The following is a 21,373-nucleotide window of genomic DNA, read 5'->3' as shown; positions in this document are numbered from 1 at the left end:
CGCAGTGATTCATAGATGAAGTAATTGATGATTTGTTATAACAGAATAGGTTCAAATATTCAATCAAAGCTGAAGGTTTTCTCTTGTTTTCCAGTATTATGAGCTCTTCAGATGGATCAATAAGACATGAATCTTGTGTATCTTGATGTCCTTCAGCGTCTCTGAGTGTCAGACTCACTCCTGATCTCCAGAGGCGCTCGAGTGAGTCGCGACTGACGCTAGAGCCTCCTTGTTAGAGGGCCTGACTCCCATGCCAGGGACCCGGGTTCGAGTCCCGCTCAGAGCAGGTGGTTCAGACGGGTTACGTGAGCATCTCTGTCTGAGTTTGAGTGCATATATCTGCTGCTGATCAAGAATATGCTTCAAACCGAGAGCAGGAATCATCTTGTTGTGTGTAATTAATCAGGATGGCACTCGGAGCAACTCCTCCAGCTCTCCTTACACTGTTTATCACAGATTCTCACTGTCTAAGACGTTAATTCATGTGCAAGTGTTGAGGTGACAGATCAGAATTAATGTTTAGATGTTTGTGCTGGAAAACAAATCAGAAATACTGAATGTTTTGCAGTGGAAGTGTCTTCTCTCGTGAGTCGTTTGAGCTGTCGTGTTGCTAAAGTCTCGTCATCTCGCTGTGATCTGTGGCTTGGCAGAAGCTCTGAACATCTTCAGCTAATAGTGAAAGTCTCTTTGTGACTGCAGAGAGTAATGTGTGTTTGGCCTCGCATTTAATATGTGATCAGCTTGACCCGGGATTGAACCAAAGCAGGACCTCTGATGGATTTAAGAGACACAAACAGACTCAGATTCATGAAGTCGATCACAGTAAACACAGACGGAGAGGAGTGGAGCATCGTGAGCACATTATCAGCTTTTATTGGAGAGTCTGTTCGCTCCATATGGATGCTGGGAAACAGGAGGCTTACAGATGTGATCTCAGACAGCTGGAGAAATGAACAATGCCACAGACGCAGGGAGATTAGGACCATGATCCTCTGCTCTGACATTCAGCCCTCTTAACCCGGTTTAAACCCGTCTTGAGCAGACCTGTTCAGAAACACTGAAACGTTTAGTTTAGTTTAGTTTAGTTTAGTTAGTTTTGTTAGCTGCTCCATTGTGTCTAATAAATAAACTGGCAATTAAAAAACAAATAGGTTTACAAATGTGAAAAATGTGGTGATGGTTGGGGGTGAGGTTGAGAAATATATCTTCAGAAAATGAGATTTTTTTCAAACAAATGTGATTTTTTTATTTTTTTTTTATTCTGAAGAAAATGTGATATATATTGTATATAGACCTATATAAGTTATTTACTGTAGTTTTTGTAGAAAACGAGATATATGGTATTTTATGTTATTTTAAAATGGTGTGGTATGGTCATTTAATGTTGTTTGTTTATTTTGTACATTTTCTTGAAGAAAATGATTTTTTTTTCATGTTTTCTGACAAAAATCATATATATATTACATTTTATAGAGTCTGAAGAAAATTAGATTTTTTTCCCAAGTTTCCCAAGAAAAGTTATATTTTTAATTCATTTTTAATTGTTTTTTAACATATTTATGAAGTGTAAAATAAAATTTAATTTAAACATTTTTCTGAATAGTATATATATATATATATATATATATATATATATATATATATATATATATATATATATATATATATATATATATATATTTATTTATTCCTAATTTATTATTATTATTCTTTAGAATTATCATTTTCTGAAGAATATATATATATATGTGTGTGACATTATTTATTTTTTTATATATATATATATATATATATATATATATATATATATATATATATATATATATATATATATATATATATATATACAGTACAGTCACAAAGTTTGGAACCACTAAGATTTTTAATGTTTTTAAAAGAAGTTTCGTCTGCTCACCAAGGCTACATTTATTTAATTAAAAAATACAGTAAAAACAGTTATATTGTGAAATATTATTACAATTTATATTTACAATTTGTTTTCTATTTGAATATATTTCACAAAGTAATTTATTCCTGTGATCAAAGCTGAATTTTCAGCATCATTACTCCAGTCTTCAGTGTCACATGATCCTTCAGAAATCATTCTGATATAATGATTTGATGCTCAAGAAACATTTATTGTTTACAATTGTACAAAATATTTGTGTACAATATTTTTTTTCAGGATTATTTGATGAATAGAAAGTTCAAAAGAACAGTGTTTATCTGAAATCTAATCTTTTGTAACATTATAAATGTCTTTACTGCCACTTTTGATTGATTTAATGCATCCTTGCTGAATAAAAGTATTCATTTCTTTAATTTCTTTTCAAAAAAATAAAAATAAAAATTCTTACTGACCCCAAACTTTTGAACGGTAGTGTATAATGCTACAGAAGCTTTGTATTTCAGATAAATGCTGTTCTTTTGAACTTTCTATTCATCAAGGAATCCTGAAAAAAAAAGTACACAACTGTTTTCAACATTGAAAATAATCATAAATGTTTCTTGAGCAGCAAATCATCATATCAGAATGATTTCTGAAGGATCATGTGACACTGAAGACTGGAGTAATGATGCTGAAAATTCAGCTTTGATCACAGGAATAAATTACTATGTCAAATATATTTAAATAGTACACAGTTATTTTAAATTGTAATAATATTTCACAATATTACTGTTTTTTACTGTATTTTTAATTAAATAAATGTAGCCTTGGTGAGCAGACGAAACTTCTTTATAAAACATTAAAAATCTTAGTGGTTCCAAACTTTTGAACTGTACTGTATATGCATGTTATTATTTTATTTATTTACTTATTCCTGAAGATTATTTAAACATTATTTAAAAATGTTTTCTGAAGAAAATGTGATCTGAAATCTGTAAAAAAAAAAAAAAAAAAAAAAAAATCTATACAATTAAATATATATTTCTGGAAAAAGAATATATATTTCTGAATTTATTCAGAATATTTCATAAATATATAAAAGTTATATACATAATATATTTTTTCTGAAGATTTTTTTCTTTTTCCATTTTCTGAAGATGTAAGCTTGACTTCCACATGATCCTGTGTGTGTGTGTGTGTGTGTGTGTGTGTGTGTGTGTGTGTGTGTGTGTGTGTGTGTGTGTGTGTGTGTGTGTGTGTGTGTGATTGTCAGAGCATTGCTGTGTTTCAACACATTGCCATGTGGTTGCTAAGGTGTGTGGGTGGTTGCTAGGTGGGTTAGTGCTGGCACTGCATGCTCAAATCTCTGCTTATCCTTTACAAACTCGAGCAGCGGTGGAGTAGTTTAATCAGCGTTTGTTCACTAATTGTACGTTTCCTCGTTAATGCCGAGGGATTCCCTTCGGCTCTGAGTTTCCCTGCTTTAATGTCTTCTCCTGGGAATCTCCATAGGGGTCTGCAGCAGGACTGATCCGGATACTAGAGATCCAATTTGCTATTGTGCAGCGGGTGAAAGGCAGCGTCCGCACACACCCTCTCGCAGGAACCGGAGACGGCGGGTTTTGTTAACCTGAAACGTGAGCTCTGCTCCCTGCTTCCGCCCCTCTTTAATTTCCACTGGTTTCATTGGGATGTGGTGGGAGTCGCTCCCGTGTTTGTGTGAGTTCATCTGGGCTGGTTAGTGGAATTGAACGGGCCCGGCTGTGATTGGATTCTCCATGGTGGAATAAAATCCAATTACACGTGCGGCGCCTGCGGTCAGAGCGGCTGGATTATGATTCTGCGAGAGACTGATAAACAGAAACACACACAGCTGGAGGAAAGGGTTCAGTGGTAACACACCTGAAACACTCACACTGAAGGGTCAGATGTGTGTGAGGTCAGGACTGTTAGTGTGTTTCAACACCAGCGCTGAGGATCCTCTGAAACACTGGTGACATTAGCATGACAATCGTCTGTAAATCTGGCTTGTTTTACAGCTTTTGCGCTCCAGTGCGTCAGATGAAAGCGAAGCTGGTTTAGTTCATGGTGTCGCTCTGTCAGTGAAGAACAGAGCAATGATGGAGTGTGTCCCTCGCCGCTCGCCGTACACACACGCTGAGCCGCTGTTGTTCCTCTGACAGTGAAATATGTGTCTCACATTGATGATGTCAGCATGTCAAGAGTGTGTGTGTGTGTGTGTGTGTGTGTTGCCATGGTGATCTTTGCTGAAGCAGTGAAATCACTGACAGATCTGAATGAATGCAGATAAACACACACCAGTGCTGATTAAAGCAGCGGATTGCAATCTCTTAGTTACACAAACTCACAGATTTGATCATCCTTGTCCTAAAATTTAAAAGGCAGCTATATATATATATATAAAATTAATACTGTGAAAAATTCATATTATTAATGTGTAAATATTTCATTTCTTTTACATCACATCATTGTGTTTTTTTACTCACTGTAAATATTATTGTTGGTATAAGTTGAAAAAGCAAGTTTCCTGGTTTCCTTAACATTTTGAGTTCATTGAAATGAAAAATTTGAGTTAATGCAATGAAGGCGATTGGTTTATAAACAGAAACTCAAAATATTATGTTAGCTGAACCACATTAATCTAAGTTGATTTGACAAAAGAAAAAATGTTATAAGAAATCATGAAAATAATTTTGTACAGTATAGTAGTGCACTGTTAGACGTAAGCATTTTATTCATTTATTTATTTATTTTTAATCAGAATCATGTATTAATTTATTTAATCCAAATATTTGATTTAATTTAATTGTTTTTTATTTTAATTAATGTATTTAGTCTTTATTTAGCTGCTTTTCATATTTTTATTTATTTATATATTTTATTTGTTTCATTTATTTAGTTTTATCAATTTTATTTAAATCAAATTTAATTTAGATAATTTTTAAAAATTTTACTCAAATTATTTGTAGTTATTTTTATTTCTTTAATTAATTTTAATACTTTTTTAATCTAATATTGTTTGTTATATTTAAAATAATATATATTAATTTATAATTTATTCATTTAAATCTAGTGTTTTTATTTATGTATTTATTTATTCCATTTATTGAATTTAAATATATTTTAATCTAATGTATTATTTTATCATTTATTTATTTAAATAAAATTGTAATTAATTATTATTTATTTTTTATCTAATTAGTGAATTAAGTTTATTCTTATTTTTATTTATTTATTTGTAAATGTTTTACACTGCTGTTTTCTTTTCCCTGGACCTGTTTGAAAACACCTGTCTGAAACAGCTGCAGCTCCACTAATGAAATATATTATTAGGAATTACTTTGAAACAGTTTTCTCTCAGAAATTGCTAGTAAACGTCACAGTGCTCAATAACGTTGTGTTTATTATAAGGTCTAGGATCTGTGTGCTTCAGTTCATCACTGAGATGTGTTCAGACCTCCGTTAGATGATGGAGATGATGAAGATGAGTTTATCAGTATAACAAAGACGTCAGCGGCAGCATGAGGAATAATATTTAATTCACCGAGACTTTGATTGGTGTTCATATTTCATAAAGTGACTTTAACTCTTCCGGCACTGTTGAGCTGGTGATCTGAGCAGCAGAAGCTGTTAAACGTCCTCCATCAGAGCATCTGTACGACCTTCATCTCCTCTGAAGCTCTTCATTATCCACTTAAACCAACGACTCCGGCTTGACCTCCTGCACCTGAGTCGCTGCGATCCAGACGGACTCGTGGGAGCGCCGCTGACAGTAATGTGAAGGATTCTTGGCGTTGGGAGCGTAAATGGAGGCATTGTGGACTCTCAGCGAGTGCGAGCGGTGCCGCGGGCCGCCGTCCAGACGCCCGTAACGCTGACCGGCCCGCTGGGATCTGAGTCTCGCTCCATTGTTGAGAAGAGAGAATGTGGGGTCCGTCCGGTCAGGGGTCGACGGACCTCCTCCTGCTCATGTCACGGTCAATGTCTCGCCTTCAATGGCACAATGCATTTCTACCGTGCCATAAAGCTGACACTGAATCAGCCGTGACAAAAGAGGGAACATGACGGGCGTTATCATGAGAAAAGAGCCCTGACGCTGTGTGGGCCGCATTGTACTTCCTGTCCTGCTCTGATTGGTGGAGTCTGACAGGCGTTGAGATGATTGGTCGAGCTGGACGAGAAAGAGGAAGCAGATTCTTGGCTTTTATTCACACGAGAGCCGAGGAACATTCCTGATTCGTTCTGATAGACGTCCAGCGCTGGATGTTTCACCACATAAACACATGCTGAATATACTGGACTGTGTTTCTATCCTGAATCCTGAATCCTGACAGCTGCCGGTCACAGACTCCCGACGCCGTAAACAAACACTCGTCCACTCAATCAATCCGGCTGACAGGGTGAACGGCTCTCCACTCGATGTGTGTTTGTCTGCTTCATTTACGCTGTGTTCTGGAGTAGTGCTTCGAGTAAACGGCTCTTCAGCTTAGTCTGATTAGTCAGTGTTGATCCAACTAATCCGATCATTAATGAGTGAAGGAGTCTGAACGAGTCCACTTCAGCTTCCTATGACCGCGTTTCCCATGATTCTGTGTGCTTGAGATGGGCTAGTACTGTTTCATATCACTCAGTCGGTGAGGATCTTTTTAATGAATCACTCCAACCAAATTACTCGATGAAGCACAGGAGTCATCAATCGGAATCATGGACTGAATCACTGAATCACCTCAGATGACTCATTGAACCAGCTCAGGTGACTTACTTGCTCTTACTTGCTCACTGAATCTATTCAGATGACTCATTGTATCAGCTCCGATGACTCACTCGCTCATTGAATCAGCTTAGATGACTCATTGGATCAATTCAAATGTCTCACTCGTTCACTGTATCAGCTCAGATGACTCATTGAACTAGTTCAGATGACTCACTAGGCTTGTTCGAGATGTATCGGCGCTGCGCAGACCGATCGGCGTATGACATCAAAGTACAGCGAGAGCATACGACTCTTTGCTTTTCAATCATTCTTACGGTACGCCGTACTCTGAGCAACACCGAGCAGCATCTCGAACAAGCCTGTTGTATCAGCTGACTCACTTGCTCCCTGAATCAACTCAGATGACTCATTATATCAGCTCCGATGACTCACTCCCTCACTCATTCACTCACTCACTCACTCACTCATTTAATCAGCTTAGATGACTCATTGGATCAGTTCAAATGACTCACTCGTTCACTGTATCAGCTCAGATGACTCATTGAACTAGTTCAGATGACTCACTAGGCTTGTTCAAGCATCTCACTGTGCATACCGATCGGCGTATGACATCAAAGTACCGCGAGAGCATTCGACTCTTTATGCTTTTCAGTCGCTCTTATGGTACTTTGATGTCATACTCCGATCGGTCTGCACAGCGCCAATGCATCTCGAATCTCAGATGACTCACTTGCTTCCTGAATCAACTTAGATGACTCATTTGAACAATTCAGATGACTCACTCTTTCACTGTATCAGCTCAGATGACTTACTAAATCAGTTCAGGTGACTCACTGAATCATATCACATGAATCACTGAATCATTTTAAGGCTAATTCACACTGCACTGACAGACGGCGACAGACACTTTGTCAGGTTTTGTCGGATCAGTGTGTTACCCCTGTTGGAGTCTGCTGGAGATTATTTTCGCCAATTGAACAGGCTGAATCAGATCCAGAATGTCTGAGAAGTGACGTGGTGTAATCTGCTGACTGTCAGTATTCGACTGCGTCTGTCGATAAAGTGCGAATTGGCCTTTAGATGATTCATTGAACCAGTTCAAATGACTCAATTAATCAAATCAGATAATTCACTAAATATGCCCAGTTGACTCACTGAATTATTACTGGTGATACATAGAACCAGTTTGAATTACTCATTGAATCATCTCAGATGACTCACTTAATCATTTCAAATGACTCACTGAGTCAGATCAGATAACTCACTAAATCATTTCAGATAACTCATTGAACCAGTTCAGATGACTCACTGACTCACTGAATCAGCTCAGATGACTCACTCACATCTGATTTGAAAGCTTTTGCACTTGTAGTATTACTGTACGATATCCAGTCACTCAGAAATGACTTTTAATTCCAGCTGTTTGTGTAATTAAATGCAGATCACTAGATCTCACGTGAGATTCTTCAGTGTGAGCTGAAGGTGTGTGTTCACGAGTGATGGTGTGTGTTCATCATGTGTGTGTTCACGAGTGATGGTGTGTGTTCACGTCTGACTGCATCTGCATCTGCTCGTCATTAAACTCAATGAGTCATATTTCATGATGGTGTCAGACATATTCATGCATAATAAACTCCACTGTTCATTTCAGCTCTCAGCGATTGTCAATGAATATGCAGATCTTTGCGCAGGAAGTGCGCCTGTGGACTCGTGCTGACGGAGCAGATGCAGACGCATTATTTTCTCCTCTCGTAAACCAGCTCGGCTCGCTCTGCTCTACAGTCGTCCGTCTCAGATATGGGATTGTTTGTCAGGTTAAGCGTCACATGAACTGTGACCTGCTCCACATTCTGAAAGTGTTTTATTCGAGACCCATAAAGTCCAGCGCTTCGGGCCTAATGGGGTCCGATCGATAACGTGAAGCTTTTACCCCTGAATCCGTCCATCCGTCCACACGTCTGCTGTGAGAGAGAGAGAAATATAGAAAATCAATGACAGACAGAAAATGGACCGATATACAGAGACAGAATGGAAAAATTATGAACTCATTCCTGCACTGCCGACAGCCTCACATCTGAGTGGATCTGATCTACAGCAGCTTCACAAGACTAATCGTGTTCGTTAACTGAGACGCGACGCACTTCACTCGTTGTGTGAGGAAGGGATTCAGATTCAGTGTTCGTATCAGTGTAATGTCAGTACAGATGTCATGTGATGTTCATTCCACCCTCATGACAACAGAACGAGATGATCAGAATAAAGTCACAGGTAATGAATGAACTGATGTCTGACAGATGCACACATGTAAATAATTACTGCGCTGCTCGTTTCAATATTCATGAGTATTGGCTCGTGAGTCGATCTGGCAGTGTTTCTGAGGCGCAGTCGTGTTTGATTAGCAGAACATGAAAGTCTGAACCTGCGCCTTGATCTGCGTCTGCTGTCTGATTCCGCCTCAGCATCTGCGTTCATTAACACACTCCTTTAATTATTATCAGTCCTGTGAGCGCAGATACATCGCTGTGTGTGACGGGCTGGAGTGAGAAACAATCAGTTTCAGTATAATCAATATTCTAACATTTTAAAATAGTTTTTATTTTTATCATTTCTGTTTATGTTGGCTTGACAAAGCCAATATATTGAAATCCTATTTCATGTTAGCAGCATGACATTGTAAAAATGTGATAAACATGCTATCACTGTGCTAAAATATACTAGTAACATGTTAATTCACGCTAGCAATGAGCTAAAACATGCTAGCAGTGTGCTAAAACATGAGCTAAAACATGCTAACAGTGTGCTAATTCATGCAAATTAAGTGCTAAAACATGCTAAAAGAAGCAATGTTAAGACATGCTAACAAAGGGCTAAAACATGCTAGCAACATGGTAAAACAAACAATCATGGTATTAAAAGATGCTAACAAACATAAACATGCTAAATAATACAAGCAATGTGGTAAAATGTGTTATCAAAGAGCTAAAACATGCTAGAAACATGCTAAAACATATAAACAATGTGGTAAAACATGTTAAAAAACTTAAAACATGCTAACAAAAACATGCTAAAACATACAAACAAACATATTAAAACATACAATGTGTTAAAACATGCTATAAACATGTTAAAACAAAAAATGTGTTAAAACATGCTATCAAAGAGCCAAAACATGCTATAAACATGTTAAAACAAAAAATGTGTTAAAACATGCTATCAAAGAGCTAAAACATGCTAGAAACATGCTAAAACAAAAAATGTGTTAAAACATGCTATCAAAGAGCTAAAACATGCTAGAAACATGTTAAAACAAAAAATGTGTTAAAACATGCTATCAAAGAGCTAAAACATGCTAGAAACATGCTAAAACAAAAAATGTGTTAAAACATACTATCAAAGAGCTAAAAATGCTAGAAACATGCTAAAACATACAGAAAATGTGTTAATGTGGTAAAAGAAATGTGGTAAAACATGCTAACAAAGAGCTAAAACATGCTAGAAAAAATGCTAAAACATACAAAAAATGTGTTACAACATGCTAGCAAAGAGCTAAACATGCTAGAAACATGCTAAAACATACAAAAATGTGGTAAAACATGCTAACAAAGAGCTAAAACATGTTAGAAACATGTTACAACACAAAAAAATGCTAGAAACATGCTCCCAAAGAGCTAGAAATGCTAGACACATGCTAAAACATACAAAAAATGTGTTAATGTGGTAAAGCAATGTGGTAATAAATGCTAACAAAAAGCTAAAACATGCTAGAAAAATGCTAAAACATACAAAAAATGTTACAACATACTAACAAAGAGCTAAACATGCTAGAAACATGCTAAAACATACAAAAAATGTGGTAAAACATGTTAAAAAAAGAGTAAAAACATGCTAGAAACATGCTAAAACATACAAGAAATGTGTTAAAACATGCTAACAAATAGCTAAAACATGCTAGAAACATGTTACAACCATAGACAGTAAAAGAAATGGACACAGCGACCCCATTGGAACTCAATTGAGTCAAGTGAAGCCCATTTTTAGCGATTTTTAGCACTTCCGTTTCTGACGCGCAGACTCAAACTAAGCTTGATGACGTCAGCAGCCTGTCTGACAGATGTAAATCTTCTAGTAGCTGTGCGTGAAAACTGCCATCGTTAATCTTGCAGAGACGGCGAGCTTGAGCGGGGAGTTCTTTGGCGTGAGTGAGCAGGAGTAAGTATTCTGATTAATTATTTTGTATAGTATTTTAAATTGTAACGCCAGTACGCCATATTAAGATAATCTCCCCGATTGCCTGCGAGCTTCTCCTCCTGTCTGTACGGTAATTTCTGTACTGTGCGACAGAGAGTCGAGTGGTTATGACGCAATCGTTAGCTTATTTTTACAAAAACTGTTTCTACGGGGCCATAATGTAACATAGAAGGTAATGGAGCCCTTTATACATTGTTGTGTATCTTTGGAAATAAATAATGGACAAATGGAGTCTTTAAACGCCTCAGATGTGAAGTTATTCACTGTCAAAGTGACGCCAAAATGAATGGGAGTCAATGGGATGCTAATGCAAGTGAAGTTCTGCTACAAGATGGCGGCACACGGCCTACTTCAACTTCCGGTCGACTTCCTTGGGCACTGGTTACAACACAAAAAATGCTAGAAACATGCTACCAAAGAGCTAAAAATGCTAGAAACATGCTATCAAAGAGCTAAAACTGCTAGAAACATGCTACCAAACAGCTAAAAATGCTAGAAACATGCTACCAAAGAGCTAAAAATGCTAGAAACATGCTAAAACATAAAAAAATGTGTTAATGTGGTAAAGCAATGTGGTAATAAATGCTAACAAAAAGCTAAAACATGCTAGAAAACATGCTAGAAAACATGCTAAAACATACAAAAAATGTTACAACATACTAACAAAGAGCTAAAACATGCTAGAAAAATGCTAAAACATACAAAAAATGTGGTAAAACATTTTAAAAAAGAGTAAAAACATGATAGAAACATGCTAAAACATACAAGAAATGTGTTAAAACATGCTAACAAAGAGCTAAAACATGCTAGAAACATACTAAAACATACAAGCAATGTGTTAAAACATGTTAGCAACAAGTTACTGTGACAATGCTATTTTTTATTAATGTTTACTAAAGTTTTAAGAGCAACTATAGTTGAAATAAAATAAGTTTAGAAAATAAGTTTAAAATAAGCAAGTTTAAGTTTATTTCCCTTGAAGTGCAGTGAGTTGCAGTCATGTGATAATGGCTCTGGATGTGAAGCGGCAGTGGGCGGCACATCTCACACGCTCTGTCTGTGTCCATCTCATTTAAAGTCTCACAGCCATGGAAACAGTCTGATTCATTCATTCTTCTGTGTGTGTGTGTGTGTGTGTGTGTGTGTGTGTGTGTGTGTGTGTGTGTGTGTGTGTGTGTGTGTGTGTGTGTGTGTGTGTGTGTGTAAAGGGGCCAGGCCGACCTCAGCCTGCCTTCCATCAGATTTGGGCAGTAAATCTTGTAAATATCCCTTAAGACGGGCACCATTGTCCCGGTTTTGTGTCCTGGGCCACAGAGTTTAATCCCACAGGATTGTGTTTCATTTTATCAGAGCGTGTTTTAATATGGAGGCGTCTCGTGTTCATTATCCACCCAAAGCTCACACGTACCGTAAAGACGCTCCGATAAAATCATTTCATATTGATTCAGAGTCTCCAATTCCCTGTTAAATTAACCTACATTCTCCCTGTGACTCAATCTCAGCCTGAATCACAACTGTACCACAAAACATTCACGCTGCTTGAAATATAGCTAGTGTGTGTGTGTGTGTGTGTGTGTGTGTGTGTGTGTGTGTGTGTGAGAGTGTGTAATATAGCTAGTGTGTGTGTGTGTGTGTGTCAAATAAACGCGTTCAGTATATCACGAGCGTCGCTGATGTTGGTCGCGGTGAGGAATCGCTAATCAGCCGTCGTCTCACACTGAATGATGTTGTTTTAATGGATATTAGTCGTGTTTGTGTGTTTGTAAACCGTGTCGCCCAGACAACAGAGACGCGGCTTCTGCGGTGGTCCGAGGAGCAGGTCTGGGCCCCTCTGTAGGGCACTCGAGACACACTTAAGAGCGTCCAGAACCCTGTGCATCCACACAGCCAATCAGAGAGCAGCTCCATTCATGCTGGGAAATATGGTGCCCCAAAGAGACACACACTCACACACTCACACACACACACACTCTCACACACACACTCTCACACACACTCTCACACACACACACTCACACACTCACACACACACACACTCTCACACACACACACTCACACACACTCTCACACACACACACTCTCACACACACACACACTCTCACACACACACACACTCACACACACTCTCACACACACACACTCACACATTCTCAGTTCCTTTGAAGTATCAACTTTATCTCCGATGTTAGATATGTGTGGATCGGCTCGGATGATTTGATGCGTGATGTTGGAGAGTCAGTCAGGAGATCCGCGGTGATCCCGTCTCACGTCTCGTGATCGGAGCGGGTCCGTGTCTCTGGGAGTCGCCGCTTCGGCTCATTGTCTGAAGTGAGGAAGAAACACTTTGAGCCGGATCGAGTTTCAGGTCGAGGTCTTTTGTAAAAGAGCGGCTTTATTGCGGAGAATAGAGGCGCTCTGAAAGAGAGATCGCCCTCCATTGTCACGGGCCGCGACCGCGTAAGAGACGTCAAAAGACTTTCCTAATGACGGCAATAAACACTTTCCCATCATCCGCAGGACTCATGCCACATCTGCTGCAGGGGCTGATGGGAAGGGAGTCTCCACTGTGTCCTGAGGCGTTTCCCGAAGCCATCAACAGTTTGAACGAGCGTCAAAGCGGTTAACTTTACTTTTTTATGCATTTGACACTTTTATCCATTAGTTTTTGAGACTCTTGCATTGCATTCAAGGCGCTGTTTTAGTTTTATTCCCTGAGGACGGAGCCTGTGATGTTTGCAGAATCTCAGGAAAGAATAACAGTGACTGCAGGAGAGTGAGGATTGAGCTGCTGCACACGAGGGCAGGAAATGTTTAACCTCCATTGAGTCAAAGACAATAGATTGATTTAATCCTGCGGTGAGGGGCGGGACGCTGGAGCTCTCTCTCTCTCTCACACACACTCTCACTCGCTCCCGAACACCGTCTGACCGCTGCACTCGCAGTATGTGACGTGCTGAAGGACCATCACTGCTGAAGGTACTTTCACTCCTCAGGGTTTGTGTTTCTGAGCTGGAGATGATTTCAGTTCTCCTGCACTTGAAGTTTCTCCTCGTTCTTCTAATGTTTGTGTGTTCTGATGGTGAACATTGTTTGCTTTTCCAGCATCTTCTGCACATGATTTTGAGACTCAACACACACACACACACACTCGTTCCTCCATCTTCTGGTCTGATCTGATGTTATCTGAGCAGTGATGTTTGTGTGTTTCAGGTTCATCGTCACGCTGACAGAACACTAGAAGATCTTCTCTGGTGAGTTCATGTGTCGTTTCAGGCTGACAGACGTGTGCTTGTATCTGACAGACTGATCAGGAGTGTGTGTGTGTGTGTGTGTGTGTGTGTGTGTGTGTGTGTTTCTCAGGAAGATCCTACTGATGACTTAAACATGATCACATTGAGATCCTTCAAGTCATTTTAGTGCTAAAGTATCAGAACGACTGTAACTTGATGCTTTAAATGCACTGAAAAAAATTTGATTTACTGTTAAGTGTGTGTGTGTGTGTGTGTGTGTGTGTGTGTGTGTGTGTGTGTGTGTGTGTGTGTGTGTGTGTGTGTGTGTGTGTGTGTGTGTGTGTGTGTGTGTGTGTGTGTGTGTGTGTGTGTGTGTGTGTGTGTGTGTGTGTGTGTGTGAGCAGACAGAGAGAAGTGTAAGAGTTTTTGCTGCCACATGCTGAACCTGTTATGACAGACGTCATGAATATGCATGCCTCATTAGCATATAAATGAGCTGTAGATGTGTGTCTGTGTCTCAATCGTCTCGGTGAGATCAATAACGTGCTGCTGCGCATTAACATCGCTCATAAACGTCAGGCGGCCTCCGATTGGCTGTCGGGTGATTTGATTCATTGCAGGAACTGTGGGATGTCGTTCGTCTCGTTTCGGGTGTCGGACGCAGTAGTTTGTGATGTTTGGTTTGCTCTCGTCCGCTGCAGCTTTCTTGACATCATCGCATGCAGGTGTGATCATGTGACCTGAGCAGCCCTAAGGAAAAACAAGTGCACTTAACAGTAGTCAATGTGCATGTGTAGTGTACTTCAATATATATGTGTGTGTAACTTTAACAGTACTGACTTATTCAGTTTTAATTTTAAGGTTAATTATAAGACAATAAAAGTGATTATGTAATAATATAATGACATTATGCTGGTTCAAAAACACTCTAAAGTTCATCTAATTGCATTTAATATAAATTTAAACTATAATATATTTTCATTTAAGTGCAAATATCATGCATTTAAGTGTCTGAAAACATGACATCCCTTTTACACTTTTTAAAGTGTATTATTCCCGTAATAATACTCTTTTTAAGTGCACTTGTTCTGCACGAGGGCGAATGCTGCTGTTAGTCTGATCTCAAACACTGAATATGTCCGTCCGGCTGGACGCTGCAGTGCATTCTGGGTGACCTGATTCACTGATCTGAATCGCTGTGCTTCTGTCGACCTTCATAAATCACAGCGCAGTGCATCACGACAGTCCTGAAGAGACGCGTTTTATCTTACAGTTACACATATTTCAGTAATCAGCATAAATTCGGTATAATTTGAAAGCTTAAACACAAAATTGGACACTGTGTTACCATGGAAACTGTACATGTAATTTTTTGGTGATATCAACTTCAAATTTGGACAGGCTTTGATTTGGTGAAATATAGATTTTGTATAAAATGTTTAGTACATTTGCTCAGTAAAATTAAACTTTTATAACTTTTTTTACACTAAAAAAGCCTGAGTTGAACACACAATGTGTTTTAATTTCATTTAAATGGTTCATATCTCTTAAAAATTATTTTAAAAGTGTGAAAAACCAAATAGTGTGTATTTGAATAGTCTTAATCCATGTGTCCATTTTTGTCCCGTGCTAATATCTATATTTTCTAGAAGTGTTAGTGCACCTCGTCCAGGTCAGAAAGGTTGGGAGGAGGCGATGTATTGGAGTTAAACTGCTCACAGCACAGTTCACAGGTCAATATCTGAGCCGTGTCTCTCATGAAGTGTGTGTCGAGGCTGTGTCGGCTCTGACCCCCTCATCTGATGTTCTCACACTCTGAATGAGGTTCAGTCTGCCGATCGGGGGGTCGTGGCTTTTGTGTGCGATGAAGGGGAAGTGATTTCTATTCACCTGCAGCGCTTGAATGAGGGGAAAAGCTGCTCAGAGTCCAGAGAATCCCTCCATACGTCTATATAAACACTAAACCTTTGGAATAATTCAGTTTCTTTGCATTTATTTGAGCAAAACTTCAGCTTGACTCTGAAGGTAAAAGCCTTAAGTGTCTTTTCTTAATGTCAGACAAAGCCAATATTCATGTGTCAGATGTGTGTGTTGAAGGCACAATAGAGACGGGTCCGTACACACACACAATGAGCCGTCTTTATTCCTGTTGAGTGGGAGGGAGCGCCTCACCTCCAGAAACCTCGGAGACGAGCAGGTGGAGTCTGAAGAGCCTTTCACACGTTCAGCGCGCCCACGCCAGTCGAGAGTTTGACGTGTCACGGGAACAGGCAGAAGATGAGAGCTTGTGTTGAGCTGTTTTGATTCATATAGAGAGAATATGGAGGAAACCGAGTCTGTGTCCCAGTTCACTCATCTGCCCTAGATAGTGTGCCAGATTAAGATCATCACGTCCCACATCGAAGGTGAAAAATTAATCATGGCACAGTTTATTATTAACTATTTGCATCTGTTTGATTTTATTTTAACACGTAACGAGGTTTCATTAGTGACGCTGAACAACACTTTCTAATCTTAGTTCATTTCAACATGCATGTTTAAAATCAATTATATTTGTTTTTACTAACATTAACAATGATTAATAAATGCTGTAAAAATATATAGTTCATGTTTAATGCATTAATGAGTGTTAATGAATGGGACTCAGTTTGAGGATGAAGTGATTAATGTGGAGGAAATGCGTCTCAGTAGTTTCAGTGTTTCAGTGTTTCTCGCTTTGATCTCGTGCGTCTCTGGTCTTCTGGACACCTGCGTCTCTCTGTGTTATATAAGCGTGTGATGTGATAGGCTCCTGATCATGTGACACAGAGATGCCACACATTCAATGTTAACTCTCACAGACGTGCTGTGGAACACTATTAACAGATTCTTTGAGAGATATGAACTATTAAAATGAAACTTGAACACATTGTGCGGGTCAGTTTTGACCTGGCTTTTACACACGATGACATAATTTTTTACATCTGTTTACATGGATTATTGCAGTGAAAGCAATTCAAAAAGTGAAAAAGTTTACTATAAAGCAAACATTTATATTTTATACAAAATTTGGAACCTAAAATGGCTGCTATGTTTGAACTCCAATTTGAAGTTGATATCACCAAACCTGAGAATCCGGTGAGGTTTTGTTTAGGCGCTTTACCAAAAACTGCCACCAGGTGACACTCACAAATTAACACATTTCTGTCACAATATCACTTCTATCACAAAACAGTCGCCAAATATGAAACCTAGAGTCTTCCAACGATATGCTTTAATTTTGTAATATGAACCGTGACACACCCACTTGGGGGAGGAGCCTGATGAAAGCATGAATTTTGAGTTTTTAGGCTTTTCAATGACACCTAATTTATGATAATTACTAAAACATGTGATAGATAACAAAGGCCCGCTGGCAGTGAACGGATTTAAAGGGTTAGTTCACACAAAACTGTGATTTCTGTCATTAATTACTCTCCCTCATGTCGTTTCACACCTTCATTCATCTTCAGAACACAAATTAAGATATTTTTGATGAAATACGTCCATAGACAGCAATATAATCAACACTTTCAAGGTCCAGAAAGGAACTAAAGTTGTCGTTAAAACAGTCATGTGACTGCAGTGGATCAACCTTAATGTCATGAAGAGACGAGAATACTTTTGTGTGCAAAAACAAAACAAAAATAACCACTTTATTCAACAGTCTCTTCTCTTCTGTGTCGTTCTCATATGTTGTTTACGTCTAGCGCTTCCAGGTTCATCGTCAGAACGACTCATTATTGGCCAGCTCCTGCGTCAGCATCACACACATGCGTCACGTGATCAGCTTTGGCCAATACTGAGCCGGCGTTCAGACGTAAACACGGAAGCTTCACTGCGTCACTGCGTGAGATACTGACACAGAAGAGAAGAGATTGATGAATAAAGTTGTTTTTGTTTTGTTTTTGCACACAAAAGTATTCTCGTCTCTTCATAACATTAAGGTTGAACCACTGCAGTCACATGACTGTTTTAATGATGTCTTTAGTTCCTTTCTGGACCTTGAAAGTGTTGATTATATTGCTGTCTATGGACGGATTTCATCAAAAATACCTTAATTTGTGTTCTGAAGATGAATGAAGGTGTGGAACGACATGAGGGAGAGTAATTAATGACAGAAATCACAGTTTTGTTGAACTAACCCTGTAAAGTCAGTGTAAATGCAGTGTGTGTTTCTGTCGATTCAGTCGTGCTCCGAGCGGGAAGCTTCCACAGCTCTGATCCCGGACAATAGAGCGAAAGCGCCAGGCGAGCGTACGGTCAGCACATCCTAAAGCCACTATTGATCACAGATGATGGTAGAAAGCCAGCGCTGAATGAGCCGCTCACATTAGCATCACAATCACCGCTGAACTGGGTTAACTTTACCCATCAGCCCGTGAAACGCTGCTGTTCAGAGAGACACAGATACTGTGTGTGTTCAGCTTCTCAATCATCATCTGAGCCTTTATTACTGAATCATATCATTAATGAGCTTCTGTATTGTGAGCTGGTGCTGGAGGAGAATCCGAGCGGATGAAGGAGGCTTTGTCTCGCTTCCTTCTCGCTTATTAAAAAGGTCAATCAGGAAACTGATTCCGACTTAACTCGTTAACAGTAACCGTGTGTGTCGAGCTCGGCTGCACATATTTGCATATGCAAATGAAGCATCAGCATGTGATCCGATGGAGCTGATCTGAGACCTGTGAACACGTGTTGCGTGTGTGTTTCCAGCTTCCAGCTTCGCCCCGCATGCTAACGAGGCCTCGTTCCTTTAACTCGCTGCCAGGAATTAGCATCTCAGTGGATCCCAGAGATTGTGTTTGTGCGTATGAGTGTGAGAAAGACGGGAATGTTAATGGAGTTCACGGGAATGAATCGCTGTGTAAACATTTGCAGAGGAAAACAACAGACGACAAAAGCGAGTGTCCTTGAGTCAGAAGAGAGCAGAAACACTAGAGTAACTCTAAGCAGTTTGTGTGATGGACGTCTGTAGAGATTCACACAGAAATCACCTTCTGAGACCATATGAACCAGAGGATGCTCTTCCAGCATCTAAACAACCTTAAATCAAGAGAAATGACTGTATCAAAATAAACTGCGTTTGTGCTTAAAACTAGATCAAATGAGGTCATAAAAAAACGGATGATTCCCTGACCTCGTGTCTCTGAACACACGCACATCAAACGAGTCGATGTTTTAACAAGTGAGCTGGTGTTTTTATAAAGCGCCATTCACATGTTAAACAGCCTGATTATTTGCATACGCCTCTGCAATTATAAAAGCTAATGAGGGGCTTATGGGAAACGTATGCTGGAGCCGCGGAGGAATGTCTTTGTGTCGTCTCCGATGAGACGAGCGGTTAATCTTCAGACTCTGATGCGTATGGAGATATTAAACGCTGGAAATAAGAGGATATTACAGTGTGAGAATATCTGTCATGAACAGCTTCATTCACACAGTTTTTCCATGTGAACGTGTGTTAAATGAACATAGATCTTCTCTACTGTGTCGTTTATCGAGTGAAACGCTTCTCAAACAAGAACAAATGTAGTGTTCCGTGTGTTTCAGCTCCGTGTGTTTCAGCTCCGTGTGTTCCGTGTGTTCTGCGTGTTCCGTGTGTTCCGTGTGTTTCAGCTCCGTGTGTTCCGTGTGTTCCGTGTGTTTCAGCTCCGTGTGTTCCGTGTGTTCTGCGTGTTCCGTGTGTTCCGTGTGTTTCAGCTCCGTGTGTTCCGTGTGTTCCGTGTGTTTCAGCTCCGTGTGTTCCGTGTGTTCTGCGTGTTCCGTGTGTTCCGTGTGTTTCAGCTCCGAGTGTTCCGTGTGTTCTGCGTGTTCCGTGTGTTCCGTGTATTCTGCGTGTTCCGTGTGTTCCGTGTGTTCTGCGTGTTCCGTGTGTTCCGTGTGTTTCAGCTCCGTGTGTTCCGTGTGTTCTGCGTGTTCCGTGTGTTCCGTGTGTTTCAGCTCCGTGTGTTGGACTGAAGTTCATGATTGTAGTCAATATGGCAGTGATTATGAGCAGCTGTAATTATGAACACATTCACAGATCAAACGAGCGTAATGAGTGTCGTGATGATGTATTTCCTCTATTGAAGGCTGATATGAACCACATCACACTCCTGCCTGTCCGTCCAACCGCTGCATGCTTTCTGAGTCACATGACGTTTCAGATCTAATGAGCTCGCTGTTTAATTAACCTGATTACCATCATGTGTTGCTCTGCTCGAGGCCTTCATCAGTGTTCCTGACACACACACACACACACAGTGTTTCAGTGCTTCAGTCACCGGCCTCTCTGTGTTCATGAGTCGCATGATTTATGGCTGTCTGCAGCGCTTTACGTGACCTTGGACTCCATTCATGAGATACACACACACACACACACACACACATTTATAGGTGACATTGAATGGGATTCAGATTGTAGAGCATTGCTGGGCATCAGATGTGTTTGATTAATCTGAGTCATTTGATTCTGTTGAACTCATAAATTTCCATCATTTTGAGGCATCATCAGTGCTTTTAATCTTTTATTTGTTTTCATTCTCATCACAGATGTGTTCAAACATCTGATTCAAATCTTTTATTTGTTTTCATTTTGTAACTTGTTCGGCCATCCCAAACAGTTGATTCGTATGATTGATTCAATTAAATCTCCAGCGTTTTGAGGCATCATCAGTGTTTTCAAATCTTTTGATTGTTTTTATTTGAATTTTGGAACTTGTTTGGCTATCGCAAACATTTGATTCATAAAATTGATTCATATGATTCTTCTTTTTTTTTTTGCATTTTGCAGCATCATTAGTTGTTGATTTTTCTTATGTTTTACTTGTTTTCATTTTAATTTTTGAACATTTTTGGTCATCACAGATGTGTTCAAACATTTGATTCCTATGATTGATTCATTTGATTCATTGGTACTCAGAGTTTTCTAATGTTTTATGTGTTTGCTTTTTGAATGGTTGATGTGTTCAAACGCTTGATTCCTTCAGTTGGTTCAGTCTGCTGTGATTCAGTATGTAGGACAGAATGAATGAGCGTCACAGTGATCAATGATATCATTAGACTGATTGATTGGTAAATCACATGGTCTGGGACACCTGATGACATCATACGTCAGTTGATTGACAGGTGCGTCCCAACATCCCTGAGAGTTTAAAGAGAAAAGTTTCTCTGGGCAGGAAGTGCAGATCTCAGTAACCATGGCAACCAGGGATTCTCTGCTGTCTGAGGCAGTGTGTGTGTGTGTGTGTGTCAGAGCTGTTTGTCTGTATG

At 39.3% G+C, this 21,373-nt stretch overlaps 1 protein-coding gene across 8 annotated transcripts in view; it reads left to right on the top strand.

Moving 5' to 3' along the window:
* The window catches only part of nrcamb (neuronal cell adhesion molecule b), a 51,466-nt gene that overhangs the window by 7,894 nt on the left and 22,199 nt on the right, over nt 1-21,373 (top strand). For 6 of the 8 annotated variants that reach the window (XM_067380408.1, XM_067380406.1, XM_067380404.1 and 3 more), the window contains exon 2: nt 14,082-14,122. The exons of 1 other annotated variant lie outside the window; for it this stretch is intronic. The gene's annotated coding sequence lies outside the window, so the exon portion shown is untranslated. Of the gene's footprint in view, nt 1-13,103; nt 13,491-13,610; nt 13,848-14,081; nt 14,123-21,373 lie in introns of those variants that run through there. One more of the 8 variants, XM_067380401.1, reaches the window with a different exon arrangement.

Source organism: Chanodichthys erythropterus, chromosome 24 (genome assembly GCF_024489055.1).
Source record: "Chanodichthys erythropterus isolate Z2021 chromosome 24, ASM2448905v1, whole genome shotgun sequence".
Taxonomy (NCBI): domain Eukaryota; kingdom Metazoa; phylum Chordata; class Actinopteri; order Cypriniformes; family Xenocyprididae; genus Chanodichthys; species Chanodichthys erythropterus.
This window is presented reverse-complemented; position numbering and strand designations above follow the sequence as displayed.